General features: G+C 37.1%; 1 long non-coding RNA gene across 3 annotated transcripts; it reads right to left on the reverse strand.

Annotated features, from left to right (window-relative positions):
• Nucleotides 1-14,390: 14,390 nt before the first annotated feature.
• Nucleotides 14,391-20,088, reverse strand: LOC129422457 (uncharacterized). 3 transcript variants are annotated; one of them, XR_012369195.1, is made up of 7 exons: nucleotides 19,949-20,088; nucleotides 19,733-19,832; nucleotides 19,015-19,069; nucleotides 17,596-17,664; nucleotides 17,419-17,456; nucleotides 15,304-15,357; nucleotides 14,391-14,980 (listed from the first exon to the last, which is right to left on the reverse strand). It is a non-coding gene; the product is annotated as an uncharacterized lncRNA (long non-coding RNA). The 3 variants fall into 3 exon arrangements; XR_012369193.1 differs by having other exon boundaries at nucleotides 19,764-19,832; nucleotides 19,949-20,074; XR_012369194.1 differs by having other exon boundaries at nucleotides 19,764-19,872; nucleotides 19,949-20,073.
• Nucleotides 20,089-25,525: the final 5,437 nt, after the last annotated feature.

The raw sequence follows: 25,525 nt of genomic DNA on the forward strand, positions 1-25,525 counted from the left end.
GGGATGTTCTAACATCTGGTCTAGCGTTGGTCGTTTAGCTGGATCAATGGACAGGCACTTCTCAATCAGATCCTGAATCTCTGTGCATGTTTTAGGATAAATCTGGTTAATCAAGAGCACTAATGTTGATCACTAAAGTTAAGCTTCTAAGATATGTGAGTAGTGAAAAGAAAATGATCTTCATATAAACTGTTATGGCATGTGGAAACATTATTGTTATCATTTTAAATTAAAAGACTATATAAAGTCTCTGATCACATGAACTTAAGGTTACAGATTTCTTTAATAATATAATGTATGTTTAATATAATGTATATCTCAACATGCATCTTCAGTATAGCTCAAATATTATCCAGCCTATTTTCAGAACTTCAAACTGACCGGTCAATGCTCATGATAGTTTTATAAAATATGGGCAGTTTAACTAACTGCTAAGTAGTAATGAATCACATCTTTCTCCTGGTATATTACAGGATGTTTGTTTTAGCAGTGAAAGCAAAAATATTGAAACAATTTGTCAGGGGGATAATCCTTGCACTGAGTCCTGCATATGCTCGGATAATGTTTACTGACTGTCTTTCACAGATACTGTGCATTTGATCAGAGACTTAACTGACCTATTGTGTTTGTGCCGTTTACTTACGCTTTGTTAAATAGTCATTCTCGTGGTTTATCATGCCTTCAGTTACTGGCCCATATTTGGGAAAGGGCAAGTTTACATTAACCATATAATAGAGCAGAGTTCCCAGAGACCAGACACTGCTTGACATGGCGTGGTATCTGCCCCTGTTGCGGACCTCAGGTGGCCGATAAGCCGGTGCCCCTGTAAGCAAGACAGTTGTTGTGTGATAGAGTCACATGATCAATAAGTCACTACAAGCAGATTGCTTCACTACACTATGGTATGAAAAAAAACTCACCCAAATACTCTTCATATGCATAGGCCGTGTCTCTTAATCGGTCACAGCACCCAAAGTCGATCAGCTTCAGCAGCATGTTGTTTTTATCCACGAGGAAGTTGCCAGCGTGGAGGTCAGTATGAAAAGTCTCATGCTTAAAGCAATGTTTTACAGCCATGACTGCCTGACGCATTAGGATGCGTGCTGTTGATTCCAGCAGACCTCGTTGAAGTTTAATAAACTCATTCAAGGTCATGCAAGGATCAGGCCGCTCCATGACGAGTATGAAGTAATCCGGATCCTCATAGCTGTCATAAAGTTTGATCACATGAGGGTTTGGATCCTCCTTTAATGTGTGCAACACTACTAGTTCTGTGAGAACCATTCCAGATCCAGGCTGAAGAAAAACATTAGTTGTTAATAAGTTGCTCTTTAGACAAAAACATTTTGTTTTTGTATTGTACCTACAGTAGGCTTAATTTCCACTGCTTTTATATTTATAAACATAAACAATAAAGCCTTTCCATCTTAATATTATTTGGTGCTTATAGCATTTTAGTGTCTGTTAAACTGTGCTTCATGTTACCTACAGTTAAATTAATTACAGTAATAAGCACTTAAACAACTACTGTAACTTACCATGATAAAGTAACGGTTTGTTTGCCTTCGTTTCACAAACTTGATAGCAACCTGCAAATAGAGAAAACCACTGAGTTACAATCTGTTAACTGATTTAACAAATGTTTTGATCAAACCTGTACAGAGCAAAATGTTTGTTGAAATAAGTTTGAGTGCCCTACCGGTTTGCCATCGGCTTTACTGGTCCCCGGAAACACAGCGCCAAAGCTACCTTTACCAAGCGGATTATCTGTATCAATACAATAATCATGACACAAGGTTCCTGAAAAACAGACAGAAAACATGAAAATGTATGCGGTTGCTAGAACCTTTGATTTAGTATAAGAACTCAAACAGCAACAATGCCACATTTCATGTTTATGAGTTGACCAACAAGAATAAAGTTAAGCAGAGTTTAGAGCAAATCAGGGGTTTGTTATTGCAACCCATCCTTACAGCGTTGTTTCTAAAGGACAGGCCCAAAAGACTTCCAAAGGGGCCATAAGATGACTTAAAAGGATTTAAAACAAGATAAAACAAGCAATGAAATAAGCTAAAACATATCTGTATATTTCTATATGGTGAGTAGGGGATCCGTCAAATATTTCTGTGGAAAATAAGAGGCCATCAAAACGATTAAGATCCACCAATTTAGAGTAATCATAACAGTAGACTCACTGTGTGCCGCATTGATCTCCTCGCTATATGCTTTCACCTCGGTATCAGCTGTCTTCTTTGGAATGGCAGGTTTGGTTACTGCCTTCACCTTCTTATCACGATTATGAAAAACAGCCGTCTTTTTGGGGATGGCAGGTTTGGGGTCTGCCTTCACCTTCTTATCACGCTCATGAAAAACAGCCGTCTTTTTGGGGATGGCAGGTTTGGGGTCTGCCTTCACCATGATACCACAGGGAATAGCAATAGGTTTTCGAACTGGATTGCCAACACCGGTGCCAGCCTTTGCCTTGGGAATGGTGCCAGTCTTTAATTTGGCATTGCCTGGATTATTGTCAGCCTTCTGATAAAATTAAGATAAAATACATATCAATTATGTCCACACATTTCTATTTAAAGCAATAAGCACTATATTTAAATAAATAAATAATATAATTACATAAAACAATGTTTTTCACAAACTTGTTTTGATAACTTACAATATTAATGCAAGGGTTACGGGTCCATTTTGAAACTTGCTTGATGTTGACCTGCAAATACAGAAAGAAACATGAAAAATATGCTTGCGAGTTTATTTCTCACCTGACACTCTGCACATAACTTTCAAGCTTTGAGAATCTACAATCGGTTAACTCGGTTAATGTAAACATAAATCTTTATGTAAAGAGCACACTGTTTGCTGAAAGAAATTTGAGTTTGTTACCTGTTTGCCATCGGAGTCTTCTCTTTCTTGGTACACCTTGCTGGTAAAGCCAATCGCCCCAACCACCTCATCTGAATCAATATTATAATCAGAAAGCACAGGTCATGAAAAAACACAAAAACTTTGATTTAAATGAACTCCAACAGCATGAAAGGGAACAATGACAGTAGACTCACCGCTAGTAGATGAGGTTGGCTTCTTTGGCTTGGGTTTGGCAGGGTTGGCGTCCATCTTCTCCTTGGGTTCATATGGATTAATAAAACCCTTTGTATTGGGAATGGTGCCAGTCTTAAAATTGGCATCATTTGAATTGTTGTTAACCTTCTGATAAAATTAAGATAAAATAGATATCATCTGTCTACAAGTTTCAACCAATCTTAAAGCGATAAGCACTTCATCAACTAAATATATATATTTATAACACATTTATGCATAAATAAATAATATTACATAAAGAAATTATCTTTTCACAGACTTGTTTTGATAACTTACAATATCAGTGTAAGGATTATGTTTCCATTCCCAAACTTGCTTTATGGCGACCTGCAAATACAAAAAAAAAAAAAAAACATGAAAAATATGCTTGCGACACTGTACACATAACTTTCAAGCTTTGAGATTCTAAAATCTGGGCATTTTCAATGCACCCTTGAAGGGCACATAGTCTGTGATGTTTTATCCATTATGGTAGCCCTTGCTTACAAAAAGGTTGGAGACCCCTGCTCTAGAATTTACACATCAATGATAATTTGAGTTTGTTACCTGTTTGCCATCGGAGTCTTCTCTTTCTTGGTACACCTTGCTGGTAAAGCCAATCGCCCCAAGCATCTCATCTGAATCAATATTATAATCAGAAAGCACAGGTCATGAAAAACACAAAAACTTTGATTTAAATAAACAACAACAGCAGGAAAGGAAACAATGACAGTAGACTCACCGCTAGTAGATGAGGTTAGCTTCTTTGGCTTGGGATTGGCAGAGATGGTGTCCGTCTTCTCCTTGGGTTCACATGGATTAATGAAACCCTTTATTAACAAGTAAAATAAAAAAAAGTTTTGAGTAGACTATATCAAAAAGTAGCCCTTCAGAAGGGCTAACACAATGTTTTATCCGTTGTGGTAGCCCTTGCCACAAAAAGGTTGGAGACCCCTGCTCTAGAATTTACACATCAATGATAATTTGAGTTTGTTACCTGTTTGCCATCAGATTCATGGCTTTTTGGGTACATCCTGCTGGTAAAGCCACTCGTCCCAAGCATCTCATCTGTATCAGTATCATAATCAAAAAGCACAAATCATGAAAAACACAAAAACTTTGATTGATTTAAATAAACTACAACAGCATGAAAGGGAACAATGACAGTAGACTCACCGCTAGTAGATGAGGTTGGCTTCTTTGGCTTGGGATTCGCAGGGTTGGTGTCCGTCTTCTCCTTGGGTTCACATGGATTAATGAAACCCTTAATCAACAAGTAAAATAAAATAAACAAAAAAGTTTTAAGTAAACTATATCAAAAAGTAGCCCTCCAGAAGGGTTACCAAAATGTTTTATCCGTTGGAGACCCCTGCTCTACAATTTACACATCAATGATAATTTGAGTTTGTTACCTGTTTGCCATCAGATTCATGGCTTTTTTGGTACATCCTGCTGGTAAAGCCACTCGTCCCAAGCATCTCATCTGTATCAGTATCATAATCAAAAAGCACAAATCATGAAAAACACAAAAACTTTGATTGATTTACATAAACTACAACAGCATGAAAGGGAACAATGACAGTAGACTCACCGGTAGTAGATGAGGTTGGCTTCTTTGGCTTGGGATTGGCAGGATTGGTGCGAGCATTCAGCACAGTATCGACTGAATCGTCTTCGCTAAAATCCACAATATGCAGACTGGTATCTGCCCTCGGGATGACAAACTGAGGAATACTGACGGAAGAAGTACCAGTGAAATGCTGGGGGGCAGACGATACATCCTCAGGCTTTGTAGTATTCAGCAGATCATAGTCTGCCTTTGCCACGGGATGAGAAATATCATCATCAGCCTTCATCCCGGAACTGGACTTCATCTCTGATTTGACCAGATCATCACTGGCCTTCCCCGGATTCAGCTCTGGGGAGGGTACGAAAGATACCACTTTGTTCCTACCGAAGCAGTGAACAAAAGGGCTCTTGATCTTCTTCCCCATTGTACGGAAAAATTTTGCAATTCTTCTTTTAATGGATTTTGCTGTTTTTTTCCCTAAAAACAAACAAACAAACAAACAAACAAACAAACAGTGATTCATTGTTCATTCCAAAGCTCTCTCTCATCCTCTCTAGACGAGTATAACATGAAAGCACGTTATATTGCAGATATCTTTATCTAAACTCCTGCAAAGGGCGAATCATTTAAAGAGATAGTTCACCCAAAAATGAAAATTCTGTCATCATTTTCTCGCTGTTGTTACAAACATGTCTAAATGTCTTTGTTTTGATGAACATGAAGAAAGATATTTTGAGAAATGTGTGTAACCAAACCGTTCATGAGCCCCATTCACTTCTATAGTATTCTTTTCTCCTATTATGGAAGTGAATGGGGTTCATCATTTTTTTTCCTACAATGGAAGTCAATGGTTACTGTAATGAGCTGTGTGCTTACCATCATTTCTCAAAATATCTTCTTTTGTGTTGGTCAGAAAAAAATAAATTTATACAGGTTTAGAACAACATGAGGATGAGAAAATTATTCTATGAACTATCCCTTTAATGGTTTAATATCACCCAATTTTACTTTAAAACCTTATTGACCTTCATTAAATGGCTATCATCACATTTGCAGGTGCCTAAAAATCCACACAATTACTGTGCGTGTGCGTTAAAGTTACACAGTCCACTTCAATCTCACCTGATGAGATGTTTTCAGCATTCTCGTCTCCTCCTTCTTCTTCAAAACAAACACTGTTTATGGCTTCTGAGGAGGGTCCAGGATGCTGAACAATCTCAGAAGACAACACACCATTTGGAAGAACAAAATCCATTGCTGTAAAAATAAATTATGGGTAAATTAGTGCTGTAACGATAAATGGCTTATTATGACAGCAGTAAATTGTTCAAAAATCATTTGTAAAATTGTAAAAATCATTACAAAACAGATTAACAACACGTGCTGCTGTTGGCTGCACTTACAACCTTGGCAAAGATTAATCTGTGTCTTAAAAACAAGTGATACCTTATTTTTTTTTTTTATTACACAAATGCAAGAATTATACAAATGTTTATACATAAATATACAACTCGCAACAAGTGGAAAACAAATAAACGTACATAAAAATGTAAAATAAAAAATGTTCATGCCATTGGCAAGTTACAACAATTCAAAGTAACAAAATGCTTCATAGGTCTTTCTTGCTTTTTGTTCTTGATTTTGTCTAATGTTTAATTTCTTTTTTGGCTTAGCTTTTATCCATTTTTTCACATGAATGTGATATTTTCCGAGTAAAATAAAAAGTTGTATAAGGAAGCACATCGTACTTTTGGAATCAACAATGTCTTGTACAAAAAATTATCCACCTTATTTCTAACGCAGAAGTTAAGTGATGTGACGCATTTCCCATTTTTTGTGCGAGACTTCTTTTTCAATTTCTTTCTCATTAAACACATTATTAATGGCTGGGAAACGATTAATCGCATACACAATAAAAGTTATTTTTGGCATAATATATGTGTGTGTGCTGTGTGTAATTATCTTGTATACACACATTCATGAATGTATAGAAACATTTACATGTGTATATAATATATGTATTTATTATAAACAATATACATTTCTAGTTTAAACAATGTTGGGGGGGGGTTTCCCGGACAAGGTTTAGCTTAAGCCAGGACTAGGCCTTTAAATAGAAAATATTACTAGTTTTAACAAACATGCCTTACTAAAATCATCACTGGTATGCATTTTGAGGCAAAACAAAGGGCACTGATGTATTTTAAGATATGTCAGTGCAAGTTGTTTTCAGTTTGGGCAGCTCTTACATTTATTTTAGTCTAGAACTAGTCTAATCCCTGTCTGGGAAACCACCCCGTTATGTCATTCATGCTTAAATTCATTTACTTTTACTTTTAAAACTGCATGAATGAAGACTGGACGATCTCAGAAGTCAACAACAGCGTTTGGAAGAAAAAAAATCTACACACAGACGAGACAAGTGTTTCCGCTACACACAACTTGTAACGTTACACAATAAAGATGCGAACTGAGCTGCAAACGTATTTTAAGAAAATCCATTTTAAATCAAATATAGATAATCCATAGGATATAAGTATAAGGAAAAGCCAACGACAGCATGAAAATAATAAAATACACGTTTATATTCAACGTTTTAAAAATGATTATGTACTGCCGCCAAAGCTGGAAAAATCCCAGAGGAAACACAGCAGACCTAATTTAAGACGTGCGCGCTGCTCCTGTCAGCAACTCTAACGTTCCACCTTAAAATATGTGCTTTGCAATTAGCTTTTAAATACACATTCATGTACCACATCTTTGGATTATTATCAACCGTTATCATTATCATTATTATTAATAAAACATGTCCTGTACGGTGTAGCCTATATAATATGCATAAAGTTACATCGTCCACTTCAGACTCACCTGCTATGTTGTTTTCAGCAGCTACAACACTCTCCTCTTCTCCTTCTGTTTGTAACCAAACGCTGCTTATGTCGTCTGATAAGGATAACGGTCCAGGGTACTGAACAGACGTTTCAGCGTTCGGAACAATTACCACATCGGCGTGTCCTCCTAAAAAGCCCACAGCGGACAGTAGTAGTTCACCGGAAAGGTAGTTGGGGGTAAATCCACTTTTCCAGCTTCTTCTACATCGATGCACCTGGCGAACAACGATGAAGTCGAGATGCTGACAGTGGTGATAGGGAGGGGGAAATCCACCTTTTCAACACCTCCACCAAAGTCTGTAGAAGACGGTGATGAAGACACGATCAAGTGGATTGTAGACACACTGTGAAAACTCGGTCTAAACAGAATAAACAGAATAAACTGAATGAACTGAATAAACTTTCTGTCCTCGAACAATGTATCTGTAGAGTTTTGAGTTTTTCGCTTTGTTAAGAGCAACCGCTAATTAATCGGTCCTGTGTCGTTCAGATTAACCAAAGGAATGAGCGCTCGCGGAGAGTCTTCGGTTTATATAGCCATGACGTCAGTGTACAACTCCGTTTCCATGGAGACGGTCTGCAGCCTCGCCATATAGGGGATTTCCCCTTACACCCAGTAGCGGCTGGTCACTAGGGGGCGCTGGGACGCCGCACCCTTAAGCTGGCCATAGAGGAAACCTAAGGAAGGTGTTTTGGACTTTTTAAAATTAATTAATTAAATTATAAAATAATTAATTAAATTATAAAATAAAAAATAAAATCGCAAAATATGTCCCAAATTTGAAAATGAAATGCTAAAATAAAAATTAAAACATTATATTAAATTATTTCATTTTCATTTTTAACGTGATGAAGCATCATTCCGGCCAAATTGAAAAATTAAATTAAATTGATTATTTGACAGTTCATTTTCAATATAACCTTGAGACAAGACTGACAATATTAAAACTAGAAAATGCATTTCGGGACGAACTGCAAAAGTGTGCTTGCTCTGGTGCCGCCGATTTAGTTTGTGCATCCTCACATTGGAGTCCCAAGTTCATGTACAAAGTTTGGTTTCAATACGTAAAAGCGTTCCTGAGATATAAACTACTTCCTGTTTGGCAGCGTAAAATTTTAGGAAAAAAATTGTTCTTTTGATGTTGTGCATCCTCACATTGGAGACCGAAATTCATGTACAAAGTTTGGTTTCAATACGTGAAATCATTCCTGAGATATAAACTACTTCCTGTTTTGGCGGCGTCCACGCACATTTAGTTTGGCCTGTGACGGGCAAACGCTTCCGAAAATCAAAAATCCTTCTAGTAACTTTTGTGAGGCTTGGTCCAAGGATCGTGTACGTGGAATTTCGTGAAGTTTGGACAAAATTTGTGACCTGTGAAACTTTAAGGTTTCCAATATGGCGGACGAACGACATGGATCTGTGACTTCATCTTCTCAAGCAACTTACACCGGAACTGCCCGAACATTTTAAAAACACACACACACACACACACACACACACACACACACACACACACACACACACACACACACACACACACACACACACACACACACACACACACACACACACACACACACACACACAGAAATGTATACAGACTTGTAACAACTGTTTCTCTAAAATTTACCATAAAAAAAAATATTTCACTCAGTGATTGACAGCATAATGCAATCAATCGTGTTCCCGTTCAACAGTAACTAAGCATCAGGGACGTGCACAGGAATTTTAAGGGGCAGTTGCTCTAACCTAAAAAAAAGGGCACCTCCCTCCACAAAAAAATGCTACATCCAGACATGTTCGTATTTTGAATTTTAAAACTGCATAACAACATAAGTTATGCGTTACTGGAGAGCAAGGAGACAGTTCTGTCTTTAAACTGTCTCCCTGCTTTTATTACTCAAAACAAAACTGACTCGATGGTGAAAGGTCGGAAGACCAAATCATATCCACCGAGGAAATGTTTTTCGTGTTGTTACAGTAACACTTTGTTTACAGTTTTGCGCTGCTCAGCCTGGATTACAACACAATGCGTCCGATTCGCGAACTGACTCCTTTGAACGGATTCGTTTGAATGAACGGTTGAAACAACAGATCTGTCCCAACACTAAACTCACAAGACGTCACTGTCAGCACAATCAGTCACTTATAGCGCCTCAGAAAGGAGAATGTAAATCTGTTTAGAAAGATTTGCCCTAAATAACAGTCTCAACTAAAAAACATAGACATTTATTACTATGTTAACTTTATGATGAATAAATATTTTATCAGGTCTACCAAATAAGGATTTTATCCTACAAAGCAATAAAAGCCATGGTAAAAAACTGATCAAAGATGATGACAGAAGAGTGTCAGGTAATATCTGTGTCTGATAAATGCATGGTGCAGAGGAGGTTGTAAAACTCTTCAGAAAGACCAGTCATAATTTTTTTAAAAGACTTTGACTTAAATAGTGACATTTTTACATTTAAAATATCTGCTAATGATGAGAACATTTTGATAATTATGTACATATAGAAAATCGGCCTAACATATCGGCCATCAGCTGCCCTGATTTCTAAATATCGCCATTGGCCAGAGAAAAAGCCATATCGGTCGACCTCTACGTGAAAGCATTCCTGACACACACACACATGCACGCACGCACGCACACACGCACACACACACACACACAGAAATGTATACAGGCTTGTAACCAGGGGTGTTTCCAGCATTGAAGGACATCCGGGGTTTAGCACAGACCATTTTATGTAAATACAGGGATCACAAGCCTAGATAACCCGCTCTAGCTAGCCTAGAACCAACTATAACAGCTATGCTGCACATGTTCAGTGTTTTAAATTTTTTTAGAATTGTAATTTAAATAATTGTAATTTTTGGGTGAACAATCCCTTTAAAGTGTCCTATTTTCACACACTAGTTTTGTACATAATATACCAAAAATTCTTCTTTAGTACTTAAGATAATCTTAAAAACATGAGACTTAATGTAGGCCAGAGTTCACGTCACCAAAAGCAGCAGATGTAAGCTGCATTTTATTGATCATAAGCTCATTTTTAAAATAAGCGATAGGAAAGAGCGACAGCAGCACTGATAGCCTAATATCATTTCATTTCTTTACTATTTATGAATATGATTGTGTGTTGAGCGTCTACGACAGGGCTATTCAATTAGTTTGTCATGGGGGCCAGAGATACATCAGTGATGATGACTACATATACATTTAAACATTCTCATGTTGTATTTTGAAACTGCATAACAACAAAATCAGTGCATTGTACAATATACTTTTTCTACAAACATGTATTTTCAAACTGCATACAACAAAACTTGTGCATTGTAATATGACCAAGTAGGCTTTATCTACATCCAGACGTTCGTATTTTGTATTTTAAAACTGCATAACAACATAAGTGCATTGTAAGATACCCGAGTAAGCTTTATTCTTCATTTAAAGGGGTAAATAAGAGCCATATCACACTCATTGAGAATTTAACTTATTTACTCACTTAAGTACACATAACCAAAAGTTTATAATATGGAACATAACATTGTTTTATGCACTTTTTGGCAATGCTAATTATTTCACGACCTCTATTTAAACTACAACCGCCATCTTAATAACTGGCAAACATTAAGCTAGCTTCTAATAAGAGAAATTATACTTTTAGATTTCACCAGGGCAGTAAAATCACGTGTATGTTTGTCAGCGCGATACGCATGCAGTGGTGCAGGTGCTGGGCTGTGAGCGATGGGCGATTAACTTACACGTTTAAATTGCATTCTTGTGTGAGAACGATGACTCGCATAATATTTGAGCCTTTGTCTGCTTTGAACTTCGGAGAAACGCCAGGATCTTTTATCTAGTTCACAAAAATCGTTTCCTTTATTAAGACATCTAATGTCATTGTGATCGTTGAGCCGACATATCAGACAACAACTGTCGGAAGAGGAGTTGTTGTAAGCTGGAAATACAATAAATAAAGTTAAAACTGCCATAGAGTCCGTGGTCTCTGCATCTTGACGCGGGCAGACCAAAGCGCGAATACACGTGAAGGGGTGACTCGCGCTCTGCATCTCATGCAACAACATATGCACGCGCATCAAGATTGCGACCCTGTCCTCTTGCTTTCCATGTGAAATCAATGCTTCGCTGAGTGATTGACAGCATAATGATTGACAGCATAATGCAATCGATCGTGTTCCCGTTAGTTAAGCATACGATGATATATAACTTTCTTATCTGAAGATTATGTAAATATACGCAGTCTTCTAGCTGTGGCAAGCTGTGTTTTAATGTCTCATACATTTCTCAAAGTCATGACTGTTTACGTTAAATACACTTGGCATAACATGCATGATTTAAGGTAAAGTGACACTTTTTCGCGTCAATTCACAATCATTTAAACCATGCAGCTGTTATAGAGCCGATGCCAAACGATCACTGCTACGCGAGGACGCGAAATTGACGTCTTTACAAACTAATACGTTTACAATGTATTACATTGATGAAAAACGGAATTAAACTTGTCATGTTATATATTACTGAAATAAAAGAAAGGGTTTTACGTCTGAATCCCCGAAACATTCCTACCTGTACTGCACGTTCTCCAGAGAGCTCGCGTTGATTCACGCCTTCAGAATATAACATCCATTTGCAGTTTTGTACACAAATGTATATGAGAAATATTAATATTCCATTGGATTTAGTATCAAATAATCCTCAGTATATATAGTTTTCAATAGGCACGGACTAAGTTTCGGTCTAGTCACGTGTGAAGGCAAGGCAATTAAACACGCTTGGGCTGCCCTCTAGTGGTAAAAGCTATATGACATTTTTATTTTTACATAGGATTTTATTGGACATTTTAAAGTGAAAATAACATAATATAGACATGTTACTGCAATGTTTTTTTTATCTTGGCCATGTTCACATTGGAGTTCCGAGTTCATATTAAAAAAATTATAAAGATATGTTACAGACAATCTGAGATATGAACTACTTCCTGTTTGGGGACTACGCCATAGGTATATTTTGACCTGTTTTGGGCAAATGCTTCCGAAAATCAAAAATCCTTCTAGTAACTTTTGTGAGGCTTGGTCCAAGGATCGTGTACGTGGAATTTCTTGAAGTTTGGACAAAATTTGTGACCTGTGAAACTTTTTAAAGGTTTTGTGTTCTATCCAATATGGTGGCCGAACGACATGGATCTGTGACTTCATCTTCTCAAGCAACTTACACCGGTACTGCCCGAACATTTTAAAGTTTGAACGGTGTCTCTGCGTCAAACGGTCTGGTCGCTAGAGCTGGCCAAAAAAATCTACCCGGGAAAAATAATAAAAATAATAATAATAAAACTTAAGAAGAACAATAAGTGTGCTTTTGCAAGCACACTTAATTAAAAGGCAAGCTTGAAAAGGAATCTGTAAATACATTTTTTTAAAGGCTTTTTATTTATGCCCAAGCAATAACAGGGACAAAATTAAAATGTAAAGTTCAGTTTTAATTTTATGTTCCGTTTTTCTTTTTCATTTTAATTTTAATTTTCGTGTTCATTTTTATTTTCAACTTGTATGCAAATTCAATGTTAATAAGTGGGCGGGGCTTACTTGCTTAAAAAAAGGGGATTGGCTGAAGCAGTGTTGCCAACTCAGTGACTGTGTTCCTTGCCAACTAAGCAACCTTATAGGTCCTGTCCGGGTGTGCCTCATAAGCATTGTTGAACTACTTCATATTTTGGGCGAACGTGAACTGAACGTAGCACACGTACGTCGCGGAGATGTCTGCGCGATGTCTTGTTTTTCGTCTGGAAGACGTATTATTTAGGGCGTTTGCTCATCTGGAAGGCGTCGCCGAGACGTCCGACCCAGCTGTTTGCAAGACACCCAGCAGATCTTTACAAGATGTATGTTATTTAGAACGATGGCGAGCCGCCGTTTCCCAGATCTTTACAAGATGTTAGAACGGCAAGCCGCTCTTTCCCAGATCTTTAGAAGAGCTTTAAAAGATGCGGAGCCGCTCTTTCCCAGATCTTAAGAAGAGCTTAGAAAGATGCGGAGCCGCTCTTTCCCAGATCTTAAGAAGAGCTTTAAAAGATGCGGAGCCGCTCTTTCCCAGATCTTTAGAAGAGCTTAGAAAGACGGTAAGCCGCTCTTTCCCAGATGTTTGTAAGATTACAAGATTTTAACAAATTGAATTGCCCTAAACTACAGCAAATTATTTCTACACACATCTACACATGCAAGCTGTGTCATCGATATTAAGTAATTAAAACAGCATTTTCAATTGATCTTAAAACAGGCAGTTGTTGATTTTATAAAACACATTTATTCAAATTAAACAATGAAAACTTTCATTCATTTATCTTTAAATATATTTTTTACATGACAGTATGCGAAAACAACAACATAAACATAACATATTTAAAATAATCAAAACCTTTCCTCGTCTGCTTTATTAATCTCCATTCTAAAATAAAACATTTCAAAAACTTACCAGGAAATAATCGTGATAGGCTGCTCTTTCTTTATAGCTTTAATTAGGATCTAGAAGATAAAATTACCCGAAAGTGTTATCATTGTTAAATAAATTACGGATGTGCGTCTTTACGTCAAGGTCGTGATTCTACATAACAACATCCGCTTGACCTCGCAATGCCAAGAAGAAGAAAGGCGTGGAACACATGCTTAAGGTATGTAGTAATAATGCATTTAAATAATAAACTGTTTGGTGTGGGATCATTTAAATAATACCTTGAAATTGGGTTGATAACAGTTATTCATGCTTTAATATTGATATTTCGCCCACCTGTCTGACGTTAATTTATTTTGATCGTTTATGTAACTGAGTCTTATGTAAGATTCTAGAAAGATATAGTGGCTTACTTTTTTTTAAACGATCAGTATTATGGTTGATATTTGTATTGCACTTGTTAAAACATTTTTTGCCCCCATTTTTAATTTCATGAGCTGAACTTAAATATTTTCTATGTCCCCAGAAGGCCTATTTCTCTCAAATATTATTCACAAATCTGTCTAAATCTGTGTTAGTGTTGCGTTTATAATTGTGGTTAGTGTGTGTGTAAGGCACTGCCTGTGAAAACCCAGCTAAAGTCTTTTTTGTGATGTATTGTTTTCTACATAAAATCATCCTAAACAATGAAAAGAACATTTTGTAAAAATATCTTATCTTTAATATTGGCTGAGTAAGATTCTTTGTATAAACCCTCAGTCTGTTAATTTTGTCTCCAGCCTGTCAAGATCCTTCAGATGATGTTTGAGAAAAAGTCATCATCCTCTTCGTCACTCTTCATCCGTATTTGGGGTAACAAACACCTGCTTCCCACAAGAGACTGGACCGCTGAAGTCAGGTGGTCAGTCTTTATTTGCATTCATCCTATAACCGTCAAGACTGCCTTTTTGCAGCTGCAATAGCAAAGATAAATGAATTAGGAGTGTAGCTTTTAAAATGCTTTTACTATTAAATGCATTATTTTGATTTATTTAAACTTAAGAATCAAATAGGTGTGTAGTTTAGGTAAAATTCTTATAACTGCATTTGTCTGTTTTACAACAGATGTAACTAAGTATAAATTTACTGTTTTTTTTTTTATGTTGGATGGATCATCAGACCTGCACCTTCCTTGAACATGGTGGTAAGGTAACACTTCATCTGAGTAAATGATGATGCTTTTTTATAAGAACTTTTTATAAATAAATATTATTATTGTTTTTTTTAGGTAACTTACTCTGTATTTGTTCACGGTGGTCACCCCAGGGTCTCAGGACTCAAAACGAGTGCTCTATGGATTAAACAGAAAATGTAGTATAAACAAGTGTTAAGTTATGTCTTTAAATGCCACTAATAATGTGTTTCTGTTTTCTTTCTCATTATGCTAACGAACGCTCTTTTATCCCTCATGTTAGGTGGATCAACACTCCAACCATCTGCATTAGGGACTGAATAAAGGATGCCCTCTGTAGCTGGGAATGTTAGATCAGGTAATTTGCATTTGATATATTTTTAAAGAAACACACTAATGCTGCTTGTACACCGCCAGCGACTAGCAACACAATCTCATTCATTCCAATGGAAGCTTTGCCCCATTCAGCAACATGAGCAACTGTGACCATCGACTACAGGAAGTGGGCATGTCCAGCTATGCCACAACGTTGAGGAAAGTTTAACTTGATGAAGGACTTTTGGGAGCAACTACCAATGAGAGTGAAGCAGTGAAGTTCGTGTCATCACTCTTTAGTCATTTACTGAGAGGATTGTTACTCATTTATTTGTAGTTTTTATTGGACAACCAGAATTGGGAACGCCTTCTGATAAACTCATTAAAAGAAATGGCTGAGACACAGTGACTAGGTTGTTGGCGGTGTGAATGCAGCATAAGGCCTTAAACGGTCTGTGGCAAATATTTTAGCACCCAAAATAAATAGGGGTGCTGCTTTTAAAGGAAAACACCACAGTTTTTCAATATTTTACTATGTTCTTACCTCAACTTAGATAAATTAATACATCCCTATCTTTTATCAATGCATGCACTTAATATTTGTACAGCGTGTCGTGAATGTGTTAGCATTTAGCCTAGCCCCATTCATTTTTCAGAGCGCAGTAACATCATCACTCCTGGCTACTCCCCCTCTTTTGAGTTTGAGCGAGAGGTGGAGTAATCAGGAGTGATGATGTTACTGTGCGCCGAGGTCGAAAGTGCTGCAAACTTAGTGCTCTTTTGCCATACAATATAGTTCTCATTTTTAACCGCTTAAAAAATTGCCATGTTTTATTTTGTGCCACCATACTTACTCGTGTAACTACTTATGTAACAGTCTTTAAATAGGGAAAACATGAAAGGGTTGGGTGGCTTCTAAATTCATTCCTGTTTGGATCCTAAGGAATGAATGGGGCTAGGCTAAATGCTAACACATTCACAACACGCTGTACAAAGACTAAGGGCGCGCATTGAAAAAAGATAGGTATGTATTAATTCGTCTAAGGTAAAAACATAGTAACATCCTGGAAAGCGGTGGTGTTTTCCATTTAAAGGGATAGTTCACTCAAAAATGAAAATAATGTAACTAATGACTCACCCTCATGTTGTTCCAAACTTGTAAGACCTCCGTTCATCTTCGGAACACAGTGTAAGATGTTTTAGATTTAGTCCGAGAGCTTTCTGACCCTCCAAAAAATTTATGTGCTGTATACTGTCTAATTTCCAGAAAGTTAATTAAAACATCATCAAAGTAGCTCATGTGACATCAGTGGGTCAGCCAGAACCCGTTGAAGCATCATCAACACATCTTGGTTCAAAAATAACTATTCATTCAGCATTGTCCTCTCTTCCGGGTCTGCTGCGAATGCGCGTGCACAATGGCGCTGCTGACGTGTTATCCTCAGAAATGTTTGCGAAGATTGTTTGCGAAGATTTTGTTTACAGCGTCTCCCTCAGACTGTAAACGAAAAAAAAGCTTGGGTGCACCAGATAACACGCCAGCAGCGTCGTATGGCAGCAGTGTCATGCACACGGTTCACAACAGACCTGAAAGAGAAGACAATGCCGAATTAAGTCGTTATTTTTGGACCTAAATGTATTTTTGATGCTTCAACAAATTCTAACTGACCCACTGATGTCACATGAACTACTTTGATGATGTTTTTATTACCTAACTGGACATGAACAGTATATCGTACAAACATTTTTAATGGAGGGTCAGCAAGCTCTCGGACTACATCTAAAATTTCTTGAACAGTGTTTCCGAAGATGAACGGAGGACTTTAGGGTATTATTTAAATCAACAAAAAGAAAAACAATCTTTAAATGGTTAGTAAAATTGAGGTCAGATTTTTGAAAACTTACTGTCTTGATGGTCATCCAAAGTTCTCGGTGCAGAAAATCTGTTTTGTATGGATCAGAGTTAGACATTGTCATGTAATATATAACAATGTAATAGCAAGTGTTATGTTGTTTTTGAAAATGCTGTGAAAATGAAAAAAGCTATTTGTTTATCCACTATGCTATCAAATGCTCTTTTACCTTGCATGTTAGGCGGATCAACATTCCATCCATCTGCATTAGGATCTACCTTAGAGACACTCACTGGAGCTGTAAAGGGAAGCAGGTAAGTTGCACAACCCATCAAGCCTTTGTGGGGAACAAGGTTTCTTGTAGAATTCTTAGACTAGCAAATTGTTAAACTACAAATATGGTCAACCATGAAGCCATCTGAGTCTATATTGTCTGAGAGAAATTCTTACTCAAGAATCTGCATATGGACTCTATGCACGCTTAACTTCCGCGTTTGACTCACGGCTGCTATTCAGTTTCCGGTACGGGATATTTAAAACGGATTGACGGCAGAATCGCTCAAATGTACTCGGTTGTTTGCTGAATTTACCCAAATTTACAACCTGTGGTTTGTGAAGAATTGTCCAGATGTGCAAACTCGAGAAAGGTTACAAGTTTTATGTGTCGTCTCTGTATAATCATTAAGATATGTTCAGCTAGCCTGTACTAGCAAAGATTACATTGTGCTATTTTTACGATTCGAACAGCAGGCTAATCACGCTGGTAATATATTACGTCTTTGTAATGTTAAAGTATGTTAAAGTAATGTTAAAGTGTCAGGTTAAATAAGAAATTCATGTACACATCGATTGTCAAAACATTTTTACTTGGTTATTTTTGAGTTAGTATCCTGACACATTTGAGAATCTAAAGAACAAAGCAAAAAAGGCTTAACTATTGTAAAGTCTGTTGTAGAAATCTATATTTTTCCCATTATTTGTTATCCCGTTTATTTAGTTTGTTGTATGTGTGTGTGTTTTTTTTCTTTCACTCAAGTTATTCTTGTTGTCATTGATATTATATTTCCATTTGTCTTTTGCATTTGTTATTAATAAAGAATACATAAATATCGAAAATATGAGTTTCAACTGTTCTAACATTTAGCTTGTATAACCAAAGATGTTATCTTTGCTAGTACTGATAATAACAGTTATACCATTACCAATTTATCAACAACAGATGAATAGCACTGTTATCAGTGCAATTTTTATCTAAAAGTATTGGTAATGCAGATACAGGGTAGCAGTGTAGAAGTTGGCATGCTTTCCAGTGAGTCGCTGTAAACGCTATGACACAGCAGTGGTGGCTAGAAGTTCGGTCCTAAAAAATATACTTTCATACGTTTAAATGTCATTATGGTATTAAGTGTGGAGTATAAGTTATTTCTATGTAAAGTAAACAAGCATCAACAAAACTTGCTGTGTTATTTTGGCTGTTTGTGCAACAAAATAGCGCTCTATGACTGGCGGAAGTAGTCCAGCATCCTGAGATATCACCGGAAACACGTCAAGCGCTGCCGTGCATAGAGTCCATTGCTATAGATATGCAGAGTACTTATCTTGAAACAGTCGTAAAATATTAATGTTTTTTGTTTTGTAGGTCACTTACTTTTCATTCGTCCTTGTTGGTCACCCCAGGGTCTCTAGAGTGAAAATTACTCAATCTATGGATTAAACAGAAAATGTAGTTTTATGAAGTGGTATGTTGTCTTTAAATGCCATTAAAAATGTGTTTCTGTTTTCTGTCTCATATAAAAAATACTCTTTAACCTGCCCACTGGAGCTGGGATTGGTTAGCTGCATTTTTTACATTAACAAATAAACACACTAAATCCTAGGCTTGAACCTGCCTTAGGTTTTAGCATCCAAATTAACTAGGGGTGCTGATTTTTAAAGGAACACGCCCACATTATGGGAATTTAGCTTATTCACAGTATCCCCCAGAGTTAGATAAGTCCATACATACCATTCTCATATCCGTGCATGCTGTAACTCTGTCTGACGCAGCCCCCGCTAGCTTAGCTTAGAACAAAAGACTGGTAGTGAATTTGACTATACAAATCACAACACATAATAGGAAAATGTTTGCGTTATTTTGTCATGTTTGGAAGCCGTATGCTAGATGGAGCCATTCACTTCCAGTCTTTGTGCTAAGCTAAGCTAGCGGGGGCTGCATCAGACAGAGTTACAGCACGCACAGGGATGAGAAAGGTATGTATAAACTTATCTAACTCTGGGGGATATGGTGAATAAGCTAAATTCCCAAAATGTGGGCGTGTTCTTTAAGGATTTAGGGGTATTTTTGAAGTTAAATGAAGCCGTTTTACCTTTTAAACTGTCTCTTTTATAAGGACTTACTGAATTTCTTTTTTCAGCAATTTGGGACATTCTTCCAGTTGTCGGCAACTTTGTGAAAAAGGCTGGAAACTAAAATGCAGGTACTGTTTCATTCTTTTGTTTTTTACAGCTATGAAAAATAATGTGTTATTAATTGTACTGTCTATTAATTAATGATTTTATACAGTGTAACTGATTCTGCTTACCTGACTCATGCAGAATTCTGGCCTGGTGTTTGGTCCGTGCTGTCTTTGGCTCTTGCATCTCCATCATCCTGACCCTCTTTAGCAGCCTGTCCATGTATTTATTTGGAGGCCACCATGAGCACCCATCTGCATAATATGACTTTGTTACTCAGTTGTCCATGCTCCTACAAATTCTACATTTTTTGTAAAGCTGCAACAAGTTGAAACCCTATAATTATTAACATTTGATTTTGAATTATGTAATTCAAATACATGAATAAGTAACAAAAGCAGAAATATATTAAGACATTACCTTTGGTATACAGTGGATGTGTGGCTGTAGATAACTTTCTGAAGTCAATTTAAAAAGGCAAAAGTTAATAAATGCTAAATTGGTCAAATATACATTGTTGTATTTTCACCATTTTGATCTTATTTAGGCATTTCATAACTTGAGGGAAATTTACGTATACTGATGTTTCAAATCAAATATTAATTTATTAATGACAGCTAATCATTTTATAAAGATTTTTTATAACAATATTTATTTATATAATATCAATTTAATACATTTATTTCGTTACACCTACATCACTGAGCGCAAGGGAGTGCAGCCAACAAATACATTCAGGTGTGTTTGACTTAACACCGAGATGCGCAGACAGCACGTGGTATGACATCAAGTACCGCGAGAGTTTGGGAAAGCCCCGGAAAAGGTTTGAACTCGCGGTACTTGATGTCACGATCGGTTTGCGAGTAGATCAGCATGAAGTCAAACACATCTGAGATGTGTGGGCTGCCTGCACTCAACGTTGGGATCATTCAATAGAGTGTAACCTCAATCGGTTTTTGCAGCTTCTGGGTCCCGTGTAGAACGATTTTTTGTTCTTTTCCAACTCGATTTTTAACTCCCTAAACTAGTAGGATGTTCCAACGGGTGAAGCAACAGTGCTGAGGGCAGTTTCAGTGTCAAGGTAAGTTAATAGTAATGCATGGATGTAAGTTAGTCGATCTACAGAATCATCGTCTTATATTAATGTTCTATACGCTATTAAAAGCTTATTAACGTTTATCAATGTAATGCTATTCAGGTCGCTGCAAAGTCCCGAAGCCACGTTGTAACGTTAACTTTACATGTTACGCACTGGTGTGGATAAACCAGCCAGTTTAATAGAGTTATTAAATGCCTCAAACCTTTCCCGCCCTGTAACGTTACGTTAAAGTGGCCCTTATACGGATTACGTTCATTTCAGTCAGACCTATTCCTAAAAACCACTCAAAACCGTTAACGTCCCAGCTAGCAAAAAGTCGTCTATTGGACGTTGAGTAGACGTAAACCTTCAACGTCTAATTTTGGTCCACTGAAGGTTGAAAATGAAAATTGAAAAGACGTCAAATTTGTCCAACTTTTCAACGTTGAAAACAGGTCGATCTTCAACGTCTAATTATGGTCCAGTGAAGGTTGAAAATGAAAATTGAAAAGACGTCAAATTTGTCCTTCTTTTCAACGTTGAAAACAGGTCAATCTTCAACGTCTAATTTTGGTCCATTGAAGGTTGAAAATGAAAATTGAAAAGACGTCATATTCGTCCATCTTTTCAACGTTCAAATCAGGTCGATCTTCAACGTCTAATTTTGGTCCATTGAAGGTTGAAAATGAAAATTGAAAAGACGTCATATTCGTCCATCTTTTCAACGTTCAAATCAGGTCGACTTTCAACGTCTAATTTTGGTCCATATTCACCCATCTTTTCAATGTTGAAAACAGGACCACATTAACATACCAAATAACATTTTATAAAATGAAACAAAGCTTTAAAGGGTTATAATAACTTTAATAAAACAGCACATTTTAAATAATGCAAACAGTCAAGTAACCAACAGATTTCACAGTCTGCAATAAACAGGTCGGTCCAGTAACCAACACAGAGTGCAATAAACATATACCAACACAGATTTCAGAGTGCAGTAAACACAGGTCAGTCCAATGCAATGAGCCAGAGGTTTTCAAAGCTGTCCTGGAGGACTACTAGTACTGCACAATTTGCATGTCTCCCTCATTAGACACACCTGGTTTAAATTTTCAGCTCATTAGTAGAGACTGCAAGACTTGAACTGGGTGTGTAAGGTAACTGAATGAGGTGTGTCACAAAAGGGAAACATGCAAAATGTGCAGCACTAGTGGTCCTCCAGGACAGCCCCGAAAATCCCCGCTATGAGCAGTCCAGAGCTTTCTGTAATCTGGCGGTTGGTTGGGCTTCTCTCTGTGATGATGGGTGGAAGATTCGCGTCACATTCACACGCCTCTTCGCTTCTTCTTCTTTAAGTTTTATGGCGGTTGGCAACTACCTTTAATGGTGCATTACCGCCACCTGGTGGGGTGGGGTAATTATATCATGAATCCTCATTGCACCTCAATCGCAGTTTCATATTTTTTATAACTTTGACGTAATATGTAAAACTCTTTACATTTACTTAAGATAATTGTAGAAATGAGTGAAGAGTCCATGATAAATCCAAACCAGCCGTATTTATTACATAAACATCTGTAGTGTATATTCAATTTACAGCTTACACAGCCACAGGCAACAAACCGAAACTAAACACTTCAACCCGGCAGGGGAATATAAAACAGCGCCAACAGGACTCATGCGCACTTCCACTATTACGGTGTCTCTCAGTGTCCATAGAGTACGCAAGCGCAATCATTAACAAGAATGATCTACAATAATAATAAACATGGTTTGGTAATTTGTTTTCTCCGTTGTTTTAGCATGTATAACAGATTATATCTGTCTTAGATTATGAGATGAAAACATGGTCAGTTGAAAACATGTAGTCAAACAGTCCAGCCAAAACTACTTAGTTGAAATCACGTTGTAAACCAGTCCAAGGCGGACCGACTTATTTTCAACCATATTTCAACATTGAAAGACCGTAATTGTTTACTGGTAGATTATGAGTTGAAAACATGGTCAGTTGAAAACACGTAGTCAAACAGTCCAGCCAAAACTACTTAGTTGAAATCACGTCGTAAACCAGTCCAAGGCGGACCGACTTATTTGCAACCATATTTCAACGTTGAAAGACCGTAATTGTTTACTGGGGTTGTTCTATTGGAGTGGTTGAATAATTGTATTTATTAATTGTTTCAGTTATATCAGTTATATCTGTTCTTTAATTCGTATTTCTAACAATTAAAACCAGGAATGACAAGCTATAAGTTAACTTACTTACCAAGATTTTGACGATCAAACTGACAGAAAAACTAACTTAAAGCCGACTATTAAACCAAAAACATACTATTACAACGTGAAAAGGAACGTAATGTGTAAACATTTTATTATTTACAGGTTATTAATAATGTTATTTGCGACAAAAAAGTTGAGGGAACTCGAGCAAATAACGGTCTTCTGGTAAATATTGTGGTCACGTGACGGCCTCGCGACATATAAGTCGTTTCCGGTCGTTTCTCAAACGCACAGCTGCGTTCTTTTAAAAATATTCTTAATATATTTTTTTAAATAATAAGAAATACAAGTTCAGTCAGGGGGTCCATTATACATATATAAAATAAAAGTAAATAAGGCTGCGTCCATTTTTTTTTTTTTTTTAATAAGGCTGCGTCCTAGAATGCTGCATGTCTCGGCTGCCACGTCATCAAGCATCGTTGAAGGACATCTCAATCTGCTTGTTTTCTCTTTTGTTGTTTTAATTAAATTACAAAAGGTTTAACTGTCCATGTTGTAAAGACTGTTGATACATGACTTTTATTCACTGTACTACAGTATTGGATTTTTTTTTTTGGTGATGCATTGCTAATTTTCAACTTCTCTCTTTAAAGTTTTCATGCCATGACCACTGGGGCGGAAACCATTATGACATTGCCTTGGACATCAAACTAAACCATCTCATTCTGGCTTTTGAGGTGGATTCTAACCTCGAAATCTCATAAGGACAGGTCTAAGATGGACGCAGCCTCCATAGGATGCAACCTTGCATTTGAGAAACACCCATAGAACGGTCAACTTACCCCATACTCTAACCTGAATGCAGGGATCATAAAACTTTATCTTTTACCTTAATTGTTAGATGGGTGTTGATACCAAACTTTTTTTCTCGTCTACCCAGGAGAAAGTCATGGGTTCTGCTGCTAAGGTTGTCATAAAGTATGCTTTTTTCCATTTGTTGCATTAGGCAATAATATCAAAAGACATAAATTCTGAAAGAGATAAGATAATTTTCAAAGCATTAACATGAATATAAAAGCATTAAGTCATTAATGACCATCTTTTATTATTGTTTATTTACAGCATCTTTTATTCTGCTTACCTGACTCATGCAGAATTCTGGCTTGATGTTTGGTCCACCTGTTAGCTGGCTCTGGTGCTTGGTAGTCTTCTCAAACCTCTGAATCAAGACCACCATGAGAGGCCTTCTGAAGACCATCATTACGCTTCAGATCCAGTTGTCTTTACTTTGAGGTAAATCTTTTTTAACTGCAGCATTGAGCGTTATGTGCGTCGTTAATGGCACTGAACGCCTTGCATTTTTGCCCCCTACTGCAACATGCGTTTTTGAAGGAGCGCTAAGAGCAGAAAAGCACCCGACGTCATTTGTGTCTTTCCATTGTCCAATTGAATATGGGGAGAGGCAGGCCTTCCGTTGTAAGACCGATGTTTACAGTTATTTGAAACAAACATACTTCAGTTACTTACTGTCTCCTGTGTGTTTATGCACCTCTCACCTTCGATCAAAGTCAGCGCAAGAGTCCTTTTTAAAGTTTCTGCTTATATGACAGTTAAGAGCAAAAAAGCGCTCACGCTTAAATATTTGATTGACAGGACAGCTGCCTCGGTGGTTGCCTAGCAATATAAAAAGCTGCGCTGCACTGCACTGTTTTTTATAAAGTGACCAAATAAAGGTGCACCTTGTGTTTCCACGTCTTTAAAACGCATTTGGTGTGATTGGCCCCCAACAAGGGTTTTTTCTGGCACTTTTTATTTTTTTCAGCTTTTGCCTTGATGTTGTATTTTACATTGTAAATGCCTATGGACATTGGCTACTAGCGTTCTGCACGTGTAAATGCACATCGATGCGAACAACGACGCAAACGTGTAAATGAAAAGTGCCGCATAGCCTACTTGTGTAGAGGCATTGGGGTAGGTCTGACAAAATTAGCCTTAATGACAACTGCATCAGTCTTCAATGTTGGTTTGACTTTTACACAGATAAACACTCACTTTGTCTATACAGACCTCAATGTTAGAGTTCAGACAGATTCAGATAGTTGGTTTTGTTCATTTTCTAAGTGTTTTGTTGATATTTTAGTTAGGGATGCACCGATATGGAAATTTTGGCCGATACCGATAACCGATAACTCTTTATAGTTAGGGGCCGATAACCGATATATATATATATATATATATATATATATATATATATATATATAGGCCGATAAATATTCCTATTAATTTCACAATGAAAAACTCCCAGACTGCGGACATCTTGTCTTTGCGCTAGACTAGCATACTCTTCTTAAGCCCGCAACATGTGTCATCTTCGTGCTATGTCACAGAAAGCACCAATCAAAACTCC

This window comes from Misgurnus anguillicaudatus, chromosome 4 (genome assembly GCF_027580225.2).
Source record: "Misgurnus anguillicaudatus chromosome 4, ASM2758022v2, whole genome shotgun sequence".
NCBI classification, from domain to species: domain Eukaryota; kingdom Metazoa; phylum Chordata; class Actinopteri; order Cypriniformes; family Cobitidae; genus Misgurnus; species Misgurnus anguillicaudatus.